Raw genomic sequence first — 13,534 nt, 5'->3', positions numbered from 1 at the left:
AAACTGAAATACAGATTTAGGGAATCAAGCAGGATGCCGGGCTATGCAATATAAAACTTTGGGGGTTTTTTTTTCAAAGCACTGTGGCGTTTTCTTAATATCATCCAGAGGGTTAACATCAGGTGCTGAGAAACACCTGCATCCAGTTTGGAAGACGTGTCACAAGAGGGAGAAGCTTACCAAGCAGGAGTTTGTTGGCAACAAACGTGACATGAGCCGATGGTAACCCACTGGAGACCCTGGTGAAAATTAATTTGATGGTCCCTGTTCTTTTTTTAATTAGAGGGCTCCCAGCACTCGGCAAAATCAAGACGCCGCTCCCCACATATCCCCCTTTCCGGGTGCCGTGCTACGCGTGTGCTCAGCGCGTGGAACAAGCAGGTGTACAGTCGGAGCTGAAAGAGAGGCGGGAGCAGGGATGAGGAGATAGGATTGCTACTGGCAGACTGAAAACACTCTGTGATGATGCCTTGGCTCTAATTGGGTGACCTGTTGGTTAACCTTTCATTCATTTCCTGCTCAGTTTGCACTGAGACCGACCGACCGACCGACCGACCGACCGACCGACCGACCGACCGACCGACCGACCGACCGACCGACCGACCGACCGACCGGCCGACCCGACCGACCCGAAGCCGACCATTGACCGACGGCGACCGGCAACAGACAGACAGACAGACAGACAGACAGACAGACAGACAGACAGACAGACAGACAGACAGACAGACAGACAGACAGACAGATGATAGATGGATGGATAGATGGATAGATGGATGGATGGATGGATGGATGGATGGATGGATGGATGGATGGATGGATGGATGGATGGATGGATGGATGGATGGATGGATGGATGGATGGATGGATGGATGGATGGATGGATGGATGGATGGATGGATAGATGGATGGGTAGATGGAATTAAATGGGTAGTGCGATGAAAGATCGATGGGTCGATGGAGTGGAAGTAGATGAGATAGATAGATAGATAGATAAGATAGATAGATAGATAGATGTAGATAGATAGATAAGATGAATAGATAGATAGATAGATAGATAGATAGATAGATAGATGAATGAATGAATAGATAGATAGATAGATAGATAGATAGATAGATAGATAGATAGATAGATAGATAGATAGATAGATAGATAGATAGATAGATAGATAGATAGATAGATAGATAGATAGATAGATAGATAGATAGATAGATAGATCTCAGTGCGAACTGAGCAGGAAATGAATGAAAGTTTAACCAACAGGTCACCGAATTAGAGCCAAGGCATAATCACAGAGTGTTTTCTGTCTGTCTGTCTGTCTGTCTGTCTGTCTGTCTGTCTGTCTGTCTGTCTGTCTGTCTGTCTGTCTGTCTGTCTGTCTGTCTGTCTGTCTGTCTGTCTGTCTGTCGCAATGACCATATGTCTGTCTCGATGCGATTACGATTAGGTCGATTACGACGTCGATCGTCGGTCCGGTCCGGTCGGTCGGTCGGTCCGGTCGGTCTAGGTGCGATTACGGTCGATTCGATGGAGTACCGATGATAGATAGATAGATAGATAGATAGATAGATAGATAGATAGATAGATAGATAGATAGATAGATAGATAGATAGATAGATAGATAGATAGATAGATAGATAGATAGATAGATAGATAGATAGATATCAAGGCTAAGATCTCCTGCGCTGATCCTTTCCTGGGACTCCTTGCTCCACAGCTCACTCCCAACCGATTTATCTTCAACTTGAAAACAAATTATTATTTGTAGGCTTAGGAATATCTATCTATGTTCTCCAGCCAAGGCACAGGCTTCGGTTCCTGTTCCCCTGGCAACTTTTAGGGGATTATTCCCGAAAGCTCTGTGTAGCCCATTATCTAGAACCAACTCCGTTATAAACTCGAGATGGGCATTTTTTCAAAGGCAAGAGGAGGCAATTGCTTTCTGTTGTCACTTACGCCTTCAAGGAGCCCCGGTTGTCAAACATCCACTCAGCATGAGGAAACTCTGCTCTTCCGCTGCCCTTCTGATAATATTGACTTCTGTGATCATATCTTGCTCTTGAATTTAAAGTACAATAGCTTCAGGCCTTACGGCTTCTATCTGCCTTAACCTCGGTCAGGTTCTCAGGTCTTTCCATCCCGCGCCAAAGATGACTCTTTAAACTCCAACAATCCTGGGGTGGAAATATACTTCTGAAACGCCGTAGCCAGATTTTTTACTGTATGTTTTTTGAACTAGGTATCCCTTGGTTTTGGTTCCACATTACTGGTTGTTATTTTTTACTGGATTTACTTTTCCTATTCTGTCGCACATTGTTGCCATATGCCTAATAAAGATCTCTGAATTCTACCTGGAGAGATTCCCTAGCTTACCAATCAAGAGGGACCACGCGTAGAGAAAGTGACAATGGGACTGACCTTTGTAAATCGTCAAACAGATTGGCCGTAAGCTAACATTTGCAGAGAATATGAGCAGAAGCCAACGCTTTGCTTTACTTGTGAGTCAGGGGTCTGCAACCTCGAGCTCTCCATGCAATATGGGTCAGGTTAGGAGACACTTTCGATCATACCCTCTTTCGAGCATTGTGTAAAGGTTTGCAAAAAATCAGAATGTACTTAATCTGCACTTATCCCACTTCTGTATACCAATCTAAGCAGCGGCTCTTAAAGATGCCTCTCGGCTTTTTGAACAACATAGATCCCACAGTGTGCGAGAATGTAGCAAAATTTCTGCTAAAGATAATAGGCGTAAAGTCTAGAGTGAATACCAATCAATGTCATATGTACATTTATGACCATGTATAGCCAGCAGTATTTTTCTGAAAGCTTCTGTCAGTAATCGATGGCCGTTTAAGAGGTAAAGTCAACTTAGCTGGAAGGAATGTCCTATAGTTACAGAAGGACCATGTATATATTTTAGCACCAAGTGTCTATAACTGTGAGCAATGGCCATGGGCAGAATTCTGCTTATGCTAACTATTTTAGCGTATGTTTATTTTATGCCAATAAAGGCTTGTTACTACGACTCTCCAGATGTTCATGGACTACAATTTCCATAAGCCCCTGCCAGCATGGCCAATTGGTCACACTGGCAGAGACTGATGGAGTAGCCAGTCTGTTAACTTTATCTGGAGAGCTACGAATACGAACTTACCTGGCAGCTAGTCAGTTCAGTTCTCATTGGCGTAGGGAGGGGAAGGAACAGCCCTGTTACCAAACGACCCACGATGTGCTAGCAAGACAGTTGCCACAGAAACGGGGATGTCCCCATAAATATTTTCACAGCCTCTCCGGGTGCTTCCTGATCTCCAAAGCGCGCCGCTTTGCTGAAGACGAGAAAGCTCCGCGAAAGGTCCAGCCATTTTATCTCGGGCTCGCATTAAAAGATACTTAGGCGGCACTTCAGAAAAATATATATAACCATGTGATCTGTATGTGCTCGGGCCTGTTCCTCCGGCGCAGGCTTCAAAGTCATAAATAAGCCAGGTAAGGATTTTTCCGTAACCTTCACAGGAAGGACTGTGCCTACCAGTGAACACATAATTATCCGAATAAATGGTAACAAGCGGCAGTCCGCTAAGCAGATAATAAATCTTGATTCTTACAGGCCTCAGCTTCCCACTGCAAGATGGAAGCTGGCAGCCCCTCTTAAGGTATGTAACAAGTAGCTCTCATGGCGCATGCAAGAATTGTTTTGCTGGAGCGAGGGGCACCACAGGGGTGATTTGGGGAGGCCCGAGGTCCCCAATCCCATTTTATCACCTGCTCCTTCCCCAGGAGGGCACAGAAGGTGAAGATAGGTAAACATCTGGATGCAAGGAGGAGAAGCAAGTAGCCAGGGGGAGAAAGGCAGACTAGAAAGGTTTGGCTGGGACAGCATTTTGAAGGGCGAGTGGCACGGTCGGCCGCTTGGCGGAAGGGACTCACGCGAGTGAGAAAAAAGCCACATTTAAAGACATCTCGATAGAAGCCGTGGTTGAAGTTAAGAATGAATGGTGGCCTTGGCCGTGGGAAGGGCGGTCCAAGATGCGGAGATGGTGATGGTGCAAAAAAAGTTGTTTGGTAGAGTGGTGGGGAGAGGGCAGCACGCCTATCGCGGAGGTGGGCAGAAAACTCAAAGATTTTGCACCGAGCTGCATTCTCCCTGAGACCGCGCCTCTGCTCCAACCCTTCCCAGTCTCTGTCCCCAAATCCAAATTCCTACTACCCAGAACTGGCCACCATGCACTGGCTCTCCCCATAGCTGCCCCTTGCCTTCCACAAAGCAAACTTTGCTGGCTGCAGTTGCAGCAACCAGACTCCTATATGGGGCGTCTCGTCCCCTTCCTTCGAAATTCCATCTCCTGAGTCATGTGACGGCCTGCTAAAGAAGCAGGATGTGGTGACCGGCTGCAAACGACACCGGCGGCCCCTGCACTGATCGTTCTGCATGCTCTATTTGCACAGGCCGGCTGCACGGCGCATGCCCACATCTGGCAAGGACGGTGCGAAAGCGATTGAATTCAGGGGAATTGGCTCCCTCTCCAACCACCACCGTGATAAATTAGCCAGAGATTTGGGCGTTTCGTGCGAAGCTGCACTACTCCCTCTGCCAGCATGACAATGTGATTATTTTCACCTGTGCCGATTAAAGCTCATTTATCACTGCCGCGTGATTTTTTTTTGAGTGGAAGCTTGCAGGAAAAGAGAGAGAAGAAAGGAGGGAGGCAGGCGAGGAAGGGAAGGAAGAGAAGAGAAGAGAAGGATTGCAGGGAGGAGAAAGAGGGAATCAGAGAATCAGAGAAATGTGTGAGATTAAGAACATAAGAACATAAGAAGGAGCCTGCTGGATCAGACCAGAGTCCAACTAGTCCAGCACTCTGCTCCTCGCAGTAGCCCACCAGGTGCCTTTGGGAGCTCACCTGCAGGAGGTGAAAGCAATGGCCTTAAGAACATAAGAATGAGCCAGCTGGATCAGACCAGAGTCCATCTAGTCCAGCACTCTGCTACTCGCAGTGGCCCACCAGGTGCCTTTGGGAGCTCACAGGCAGGAGGTGAAAACAATGGCCTTAAGAACATAAGAATGAGCCAGCTGGATCAGACCAGAGTCCATCTAGTCCAGCACTCTGCTACTCGCAGTGGCCCACCAGGTGCCTTTGGGAGCTCACCTGCAGGATGTGAAAGCAATGGCCTTCTGCTGCTGCTGCTCCCGAGCATCTAGTCTGCTCAGGCCTTTGCAATCTCAGATCAAGGAGGATCTAGATTGGGAGCCATCGACTTCTCCTCCATAAAACTATCCAAGACCCTTTTAAAGCTAGCCAGGTTAGTGGCCATCACCACCTCCTGTGGCAGCATATTCCAAACACTGATCATGCGTTGCATGAAGAAGTGTCTCCTTTTATTAGTCCTAATTCTTCCCCCCAGCATTTTCAATGGATGCCACCTGGTTCTAGTATTGTGAGAAAGAGAGAAAAATTTCTCTCAGTCAACATTTTCTACCCCATGCATAATTTTATAGACTTCAATCATATCCCCCCTCAGCCGTCTCCTCTCCAAACTAAAGAGTCCCAAACGCTGCAGCCTCTCATAAGAACATAAGAACATAAGAACAAGCCAGCTGGATCAGACCAAAGTCCATCTAGTCCAGCTCTCTGCTACTCGCAGTGGCCCACCAGGTGCCTTTGGGAGCTCACATGTAGGATGTGAACGCAATGGCCTTCTGCGGCTGTTGCTCCCGATCACCTGGTCTGTTAAGGTTCCTCCTAAGGAAGGTGCTCCAATCCCTCAATCATCCTCGTTGCCCTTCTCTGCACTTTTTCTATCTCTTCGATATCCTTTTTGAAATGTGGCGACCAGAACTGAGATTCATCTCCTTGCCCAAACCTGGTCTCTTTCGCCTGCTGATGTCAGCCACTGGAGAATAAACCAACATCCCTGCAGTCTGGGTCAAACTAGTTCTCCTAGATCAAACTGCCTCTTTCTTTGGAGGTTTTTAAAGAGAGGTTGGATGACCACCTGTCGGGAGTGCTTTGATGGCATGTTCCTGCATGGCAGGGGGTTGGACTGGATGGCCCTTGGGGGCCTCTCCCAACTCTACGATTCTATGATTGAAACATTGGAGGGGAAAAGGGATTGGATGGTTGGATTGCGAGGAGAAATTGGGCATCATGAGGAATTAGGGGAATGTCTCTTAACAACACTAGTTTGAGAGGATGACTCAAAACTCATTCACAGTTATCGACTTGCCTATCTCCGATCCTTCGGCTAAGCGCCCAAGATGGAATGGAATTTTAAACAGCATAATGCATTGGGCTTTTAAAAGTTCAAAAAACCTTCCCTTCCTTTAGCCACTTGTCCTGACAACAACCCTGTAAGGCAGACCAGCAACATAATTCTCCGTATTGTCTAAAAGGGAAAGGGAAAGAGCCAGGAATCAGATGCTGAGACGAGATTTGAACTGAGGAGTTCCTTAGATGTAGTTTGGTCTCTTGAGAGCCAACAGGGTGTAGTGGTTAAAGAGCAGGCGGATTCTAATCGGGAGGAGCAGGGTTCGATTCCCCACTCCTCCACCTGAGTGGCGGAGGCTTATCTGGTGAACCGGATGTGTTTCCGCACTCCTGCATTCCTGCTGGGTGACCTTGGGCTAGCCACAGGTCTCTCAGCCCCACCTACCTCACCTGGTGTCTGTTGTGGGGAGAGGAAGGGAAAGGAGCTTGTCAGCCACCTTGAGTCTCCTTACAGGAGAGAAAGGTGGGATATAAATCCAAACTCCTCTTCTTCTTCTTCTTGGCCACAATGCTATACTCACTGGCTCTCCTCCACTCCTCTTCTGCTCTTCGCTCTTTTCATACCTCTCTCCCTCTTTCCCCATTCCACTTCTCATTCAATTCATTTCCTCTGTTCCACTCTTGCTGGAGTGTCATCTGTTGTTTCTCCCATCCCTCAGCCGAAGAGAGAGTGAGCGAGAGAGCAAGGGAGTGTCTTTTGAAGAGAGAGAGCTCAGACTTCCTGAAGCCATCCAAAAAGCACATTACTATATTGTAACCAGTGGGCCTGAAGTCTCTCTTGAAAGCATTCCAGCCCCTCCAGGAGACGAGGCTGTTTCTTATTCATGTATTCAGCAAGCTCGTTTGCAGCTGCTGATTCACAAAAGAGGGAGCCGGTTTCTCAGCTCTTGTGCCGAGGCTAACCTGTGAAAATCACAGGGACTGCAGGCTGTCGTTAGGTTGGTTTTCACCGGAAACCCAGAGGACTCCAGTTGCATGAAGAACGCACCCACCAGGACTGGGCACCAATTCCTGGACACTCAGGGCTCAGAGGTGAGGGTGGGCAGAACACAGAATAAATCTTATTCTGGAACACAGTGGCTGTCACTGAAGATTGACAGGTTCACTCAGTCCATTTTCCCCATGGACACAGGAAAGTGTGCATGCAAAGGCAGCACAGAGCTGACGTTCGGTGTGTCATTTGCCCTACATAGCTGGGTGGATAAAGGTCCTCTCATTCAAATCCTGTTTTAAGGAGCAGCAGTGGCGTAAGAGGTTAGGAGCTCATGTATCTAATCTGGAGGAACCGGGTTTGATTCCCTGCTCTGCCGCCTGAGCTGTGGAGGCTGATCTGGGGAATTCAGTTTAGCCTGTGCACTCCTACACACGCCAGCTGGGTGACCCTGGGCTAGTCACAGCTCTTCGGAGCTCTCTCAGCCCCACCCACCTCATAGGGTGTTTGTTGTGAGGGGGGAGGGCAAGGAGATTGTAAGCCCCTTTGAGTCTCCTACAGGAGAAAAAGGGGGGATATAAATCCAAACTCCTCCTCCTCCTCCTCCTCCTCCTCCTCCTCTCCTCCTCCTCCTCCTCCTCCTCCTCCTCCTCCTCCTCCTCCTCTTCTTCTTCTTCTTCTTCTTCTTCTTCTTCTTCTTCTTCTTCTTCTTCTTCTTCTTCTTCTTCTTCTTCTTCTTCTTCTTCTTCTTCTTCTTCTTCTTCTTCTTCTTCTTCTTCTTCTTCTTCTTCTTCTTCTTCTTAAGGCAATAGTGCTTCACATGCATCCAACGAACGCGGCCCAGTTGTTCAAAGACAGAGATGTTTCAGTTTATTCTCTCTGGTGTTTTGACCCCCAAATCCACATTTCTATTTCTCAGTAGCATCCTTATCGCACTCTCTCTACAAAGAGGTCTGGTGGGGAGAGGCTACTTGGTTTTCCATTCTCTGTTTTAGGTGTGACACCGAGGCCCCTTCCGCACAAGCAAAATAATGCCCTTTTGATCCACTTTCAATGCACTTGGAAGCTGTGCGGAATAGCAAAATCCACTTGCAAACAATTGTGAAAGTAGACTGAAAGTGCATTATTCTGCACGTGCTGAAGGGGCCGGAGAGAAAGGGATATTTACTTCACAGTAGAAGGGCCTTTGTGAACTGGTTTTCTGAGAACCTTTTATGATTCTTTAACCACTGCACTGCACTGTCTCATCACTGGTTGTGAGGATAAAATTGAACAGAACAATGTTAATCAACTGCTTTGAGTCTGAGTCAAGGCAAAAGGCAAAGTACAAGAGAAGTAGAATGAATGAATAAACGAGTGAATGAATGCATGAATGAGTGAGTGAGTGAATGAATGAATGAACTGAATGAACAATTGAATAAATGAATGATGAACCTCTTTAAAAACTTTCAAAATCCTTCCACAAATCCATAAGGGCCAAAGCACATTGGCAGAGAATCTGCTCACATACGTACATGCATCTCTAGTTCGAAGACCTGAGAGACCAGGAAAGTCCGTGGAGACTGCAAAACTAACTTGAATAGACCAATGGACAGACTCCAAACTGAGGCAGCCTCCCGTGTCAAAATTCAGATCTGTCTCCCTCTCTGTCACTCATCCGCCGACAAAATCTCCAGGAAAGTCCAGCTCTGGAGTTGGCAATCCCATTTTAACGGTTTCTATGCCCTGGATCTTACTTGACCTTCCTTTGTGTCCTACCCGGCAAAGAGCCTGCCTTGAAGGGCAACAATGATCTATACAAAAATAGACAGAAATGTGACTTAACACCTGCCAGAAACATCAGAATTTTTTTTTTTAATCCTTGAAAGCTTGGACTCTGGAGGGCCTTCCTTGACAGAGAGAATCCTGGAATTTTTCGGCAATTGCCGAAAAGGCCGAATAACCACCTGTCCACATTTTTTAAGTCCAACTTTTTCTCAAGTTAACTCGAGGGCATTTCATTCTTGAAGACGTCCGTGGACTTCTATAGCTCTTTGTCCCTCCGGGTTGTGCAAGGTTGCCTGATACAGCTTCCTTCTCATAACTCCTGGAAAGCTATTTCAGTTTATTCGTCTCCGGGGGGGGGGGCAGCGTTCACTGCCTGTGGTTTGGAGGGAGGGACCACGTGAGCCGAGCGGAAGCAAAGCCCTCCTTGAAAGCATCAAAGCTCTAAAATGACTTTTTTTTGCAACATCCCCCCCCCCCCCAGTATGAGCAGCATGTGGATGCTTTATCCCTTATTGCTATAATAAGGAGCTTTCTCTGGGTGGAAATTTATGCTGCCTTTCCTACATCAAAGAGAACTCTAAATTCCAAGGATTTGAACGAGGGTAATTCAAGCCAGCAAGTATCTTTAGTGGTGGAATCGGGGACAGCATGTTGAGGATTTAGCCCTGGGCCAATGTCCAGGCCTGAGGACTCTCAAGAGGGACAAGGTAGTAGCAAGGTCCGTCTAATCCCGCGCCGTGTGTAGGGAACATCTCCCAGAATTCCAACTGGCCAGTGGTTAAAAAGTTTGCTCGCAGCTTCACTCCCAACAAAAAGAAAAGCAACACACAATTCTGAAGTATACATAAGAATATTGCTGCATTTTAATGGGGTAGGGTTTATATTTATTACAGCCTGTATTAATTGATATTTAACGGATTTTAATCTGATATATGTGCTCTATTTATATGCTGTTCACCGCCCTGAGCCCTTCGGGGGAGGGCGGTCTATAAACCTAATTAACAACAACAACAACAACAACAACAACAACAACAACAACAACAACAACAACAACAACAACAACAACATAAGCACATAAGAACTAGCCTGCTGGATCAGACCAGAGTCCATCTAGTCCAACACTCTGCTACTCGCAGTGGCCCACCAGGTGCCTTTGGGAGCTCACCTGCAGGATGTGAAAGCAATGGCCTTCTGCTGCTGCTGGTGCTCCCGAGCACCTGGTCTGCTCAGGCATTTGCAATCTCAGATCAAGGAGGATCAAGAGTTGGAGCCATAGATCGACTTTTCCTCCATAAATCTGTCCAAGCCCTTTTTAAAGCTATCCAGGTTAGTGGAAACAACACAGATGGTCCAAGCACTAATAGTGCAATCCTAAAACAAGTTGCTCCAGTCTATTGATTTCAGTTTCAAGAGTAACTCTATTTTGGATGGCATTGAAATGCAATGGAGGTTATAGCCGGGCGCGGGTGTAGTGGTTAGGAGCAGGTGCACTCTAATTGGAGAACTGGGTATCTGGGGAACCGGATTAGCTTGTGCACTCCAACACAGGCCAGCTGGCAGACCTTGGGCTAGTCACAGATCTTTGGAGCTCTCTCAGCCCCACCCACCTCACAGGGTATTTGTTGGGGGGGGACGAGATTGTAAGCTCTTTTAAATCTCCTTACAGGAGAGAAAGGGGAGATATAAATCCAAACTCTTCTTCTTTCGAACGATTTTAAAGGAATTTATGGGACATGTATGAGACTAATGCATTTGTATATAGCCCCATGCCCGAATACGTATCTCGACTGGCAGGAATAGGACATGTACACTTTTGCCAAAACATTCCGACCGAATTAGAATAACGCAAGGTCGGCACAAGCTGGGTGTTCGGCGACTCCAAAGGCCGAAGTCCTTTTTAGTTAGGTGTCTTAATATCAGATTGAACTCCTGGCTTCCCGACTCCGCAGAAAATGCCGAAACGGTGAAAATGCTTTCAACGCCAGGCTCCGGCACGGGTCAAAGCGACCTGCCCGCACATACGCTTTAAAAGGGGAAATGGTTCGCATTACGGTGCCCTTCCCCTGGTCATCGCAGTAATGGGACTGGAGCCCAGGCTGGGCAAAATTCAATTGGGGTAATTTCCAGAATGATGAACAGAAAGTGGTGTGATCAGGGACGAAGTTTCAGGAAGAGGTTTTATGTGGCCAGATGATCCCAGTCTGGCTGGAAGACCGCAGGTTTGTCTGGGCCAGGTACAAAAGGTATGCTATTATGGGAATGAATTTTGTCATTTGATCTCTGCCAGAGGAGGAAGTGGGAAAAATCTTTATCAGGGCTGACCCCAAAACTTGCTCTAAATTTGCCTCCAAAATGACGGGAAGAAAAGAGGAGATTTCTCGGTTTTTTTAATGGCAGCTGGCTGAAGGCGTTCAACTGGTTTGTGGTGGGTTTTCTGGGCTGCAATGTGGCGGGTGGTCGTGGTGGATCTTGTTTTCTGCGGAAAACCCATCACAACCAGTGGCTGAAGAAGCCCAATTAGTGCTGGGAAAATTCAGGATTATTCAGGGTCCAAGTTTCAACACCCTTAAATGGAAGAAGAAGAAGAAGAAGAAGAAGAAGAAGAAGAAGAAGAAGAAGAAGAAGAAGAAGAAGAAGAAGAAGAAGAAGAAGGGGGAGGAGGAGGAGGAGGAGGAGGAGAAGAAGAAGAAGAAGAAGGAGGAGGAGGAGGAGGAGGAGGAGGAGGAGAAGGAGAAGGAGAAGGAGAAGGAGGAGAAGAAGAAGAAGAAGAAGAAGAAGGAGGAGGAGGAGGAGGAGGAGGAGGAGGAGAAGAAGAAGAAGAAGAAGAAGGAGGAGGAGGAGGAGGAGGAGGAGGAGGAGGAGGAGGAGGAGGAGGAGGAAGAAGAAGAAGAAGGAGGAGGAGGAGGAGGAGGAGGAGGAGGAGGAGAAGGAGAAGGAGAAGGAGGAGGAGGAGAAGAAGAAGAAGAAGAAGAAGGAGGAGGAGGAGGAGGAGGAGGAGGAGGAGGAGAAGGAGAAGGAGAAGAAGAAGAAGAAGAAGAAGAAGAAGAAGAAGAAGAAGAAGGAGGAGGAGGAGGAGGAGGAGGAGGAGGAGGAGGAGGAGGAGGAGGAGGAAGAAGAAGAAGGAGGAGGAGGAGGAGGAGGAGGAGGAGGAGGAGGGGGGGAGGAGGAGGAGGAGAAGAAGGAGAAGGAGAAGGAGGAGAAGAAGAAGAAGAAGAAGAAGAAGAAGAAGAAGAAGAAGAAGAAGAAGAAGAAGAAGAAGAAGAAGAAGAAGAAGAAGAAGAAGAAGAAGAAGAAGGCGGAGGAGGAGGAGGAGGAGGAGGAGGAGGAGGAGGAGGAGGAGGAGGAGGAGGAGGAGGAGGAGGAGAAGGAGAAGAAGAAGAAGGAGGAGGAGGAGGAGGAGGAGGAGGAGGAGGAGGAGAAGGAGAAGGAGGAGAAGGAGGAGAAGAAGAAGAAGAAGAAGAAGAAGAAGAAGGAGGAGGAGGAGGAGGAGGAGGAGGAGAAGGAGAAGGAGAAGGAGAAGGAGAAGAAGAAGAAGAAGAAGAAGAAGGAGGAGGAGGAGGAGGAGGAGGAGGAGGAGAAGGAGAAGGAGAAGGAGAAGGAGAAGAAGAAGAAGAAGAAGAAGAAGAAGAAGAAGAAGAAGAAGAAGAAGAAGAAGAAGAAGAAGAAGAAGAAGAAGAAGAAGAAGAAGAAAAGGAGTAGTTTGGATTTATACCCCACCTTTCTCTCCTGTAAGGAGACTCAAGGTGGTTTACAAGCTCCTCTCCCTTCTTCTCCCCACAACAGACACCTTGTGAGGTAGGTGGGGCTGAGAGAGGTCCGAAGAACTGTGTCTAGCCTAAGGGCACCCAGCAGGAATGTAGGAGAGCGGAAACACATCTGGTTCACCAGATAAGCCTCCGCCACTCAGGTGGAGGGGTGAGGAATCAAACTCAGTTCTCCAGATTAGAATCCACCTGTTCATAACCACTACACCATGCCACCATTTGGGGGATTAAAAACCACCAAGAAAATACCAATAAGAGGTTTTTTCCCCCAGTTCGGCTTTGCCGAATGCACCCCTCTAGTTGCCATTGTGAGCAATCATTACACACAGACGCCTTCCGAACAGGTGTCTTTTTAATTTGGATTTAGCTGTTTAATCTCTCTGTGGCCATTCGAAACAGAAGCATCTTCCTGAACGCCGAAGAATAAACAGGAGCCTCCTGGCAGGGGATTGATTTCCTAAACGGGGGGCAATTTTGCACATCAGGCAGTATTAAAACTTGAACCCGGTAGCATGTCCTGAACAGGAGACCCCAGGCACGTTTGGAAAGGTGCCTGCGTGCATACCTGCATGCATACAGATTAACGACACTGCAAGCCTCCGATATTTTTTACCTTTTCAGAAAAACCCTGCAAGTGCTATCCTGATTTTATTTGCACTCGGGGTAGAGATAAGTGAACTTTCCTGGCTGTCTTCCATCATCCACAAATTCAGAACAGTAGATGCCCCGGGGCTGAATAGGGACACGGGATTCTTATCTCACGACAGATGCTAATTTTCTGTCCCTGAGCACCCCTCCACTGCTTTAA

At 47.4% G+C, this 13,534-nt stretch overlaps 1 long non-coding RNA gene across 1 annotated transcript in view; it reads right to left on the bottom strand.

The window, feature by feature from the left end:
* Positions 1-5,621: 5,621 nt before the first annotated feature.
* Positions 5,622-13,534, bottom strand: part of LOC125446128 — a 202,291-nt gene continuing 194,378 nt past the window's right edge. Inside the window, exons 6-7 of the long non-coding RNA XR_007246371.1 lie at positions 5,837-5,849; positions 5,622-5,631 (exon numbers count right to left, since the gene is read on the bottom strand). This is a non-coding gene — a long non-coding RNA (uncharacterized LOC125446128). The remainder of the gene's footprint in view (positions 5,632-5,836; positions 5,850-13,534) is intronic.

This window comes from Sphaerodactylus townsendi, linkage group LG17 (genome assembly GCF_021028975.2).
Source record: "Sphaerodactylus townsendi isolate TG3544 linkage group LG17, MPM_Stown_v2.3, whole genome shotgun sequence".
Taxonomy (NCBI): Eukaryota; Metazoa; Chordata; class Lepidosauria; order Squamata; family Sphaerodactylidae; genus Sphaerodactylus; species Sphaerodactylus townsendi.
The sequence above is the reverse complement of the archived record's forward strand: the minus strand, read 5'-3'. Positions and strand labels throughout refer to the sequence as shown.